Source organism: Elephantulus edwardii, unplaced genomic scaffold (genome assembly GCF_000299155.1).
Source record: "Elephantulus edwardii isolate Elephantulus edwardi_28Jun2011 unplaced genomic scaffold, EleEdw1.0 scaffold00032, whole genome shotgun sequence".
NCBI classification, from domain to species: Eukaryota; Metazoa; Chordata; class Mammalia; order Macroscelidea; family Macroscelididae; genus Elephantulus; species Elephantulus edwardii.
The window spans coordinates 6,637,658-6,638,514 of NW_006399782.1; positions in this window are offsets into that span (position 1 = coordinate 6,637,658).

An 857-nucleotide genomic window follows, 5' to 3' on the forward strand; every position below is an offset into this window, starting at 1 on the left:
GTACATAAGATGATTGGTGACACTTTTTTGTAGAACCCATGTTGTATACAGTTTTCCTTTATTCAGTACAATCTTCATTTTTTAATTCAAACTGTTTTGTTCAGAATGGGCTAAAGTGTTGAATTGCATTCTTGTGTAATACCCATTGCTCCTAACATCTACATTCCCCTCATGTCTTTGATAAATTGTATTTTAAGTGATGTCGGGGTTGTTTAAATTTAGTTAACTCTCCATGCTCTTCAGACTGTGATATTGTGTAAATGTCTTATGCTCTGGTTTGTGTGAACTGGGATGTTGGGAATATTTGTGGTTATTTTACCTGGGGAAGTTCTTATGTTTATCTTGCCTTTTCATGTGTCTTTCTGTAGACATATCTGAAGAGATGGATTAAGATTGCTTTGGATTAAGGAAAAAACAAATAAAAAAAACAAACAAGAAATCAAATGTTGTACATTCAATGATTAATTCATTGCAAATACCTGTTTTTAAAAAAGAGATATATGGTGACTTTACATATGGACATTGTTAGATGGCCTTCACTGGAATCAGATTCGCTACATCTGTGGAAGAAATAGAGAAGCTCAATATCAGCGTCAAAACCAGGCCAGATGCTAACTATGGAACAGACAAGTTCAAATTGAAGCTGAAGAAAATGAAAACAGGTGCAGAAGAACCAAAATATGATCTTGATTCTTTCTACCTGAATTTAAAAATCATCTTAAGCATAGGTTTGAAGCATTGCACACCAATAATAAAAAACCAGATGAGTTGTGGGATGACTTCAAAGACATCATTCATGAAGAGAGCAAAAGATCACTACAAAGACAGAGGAGGAAGAAGAAAACCAAAATGAATGT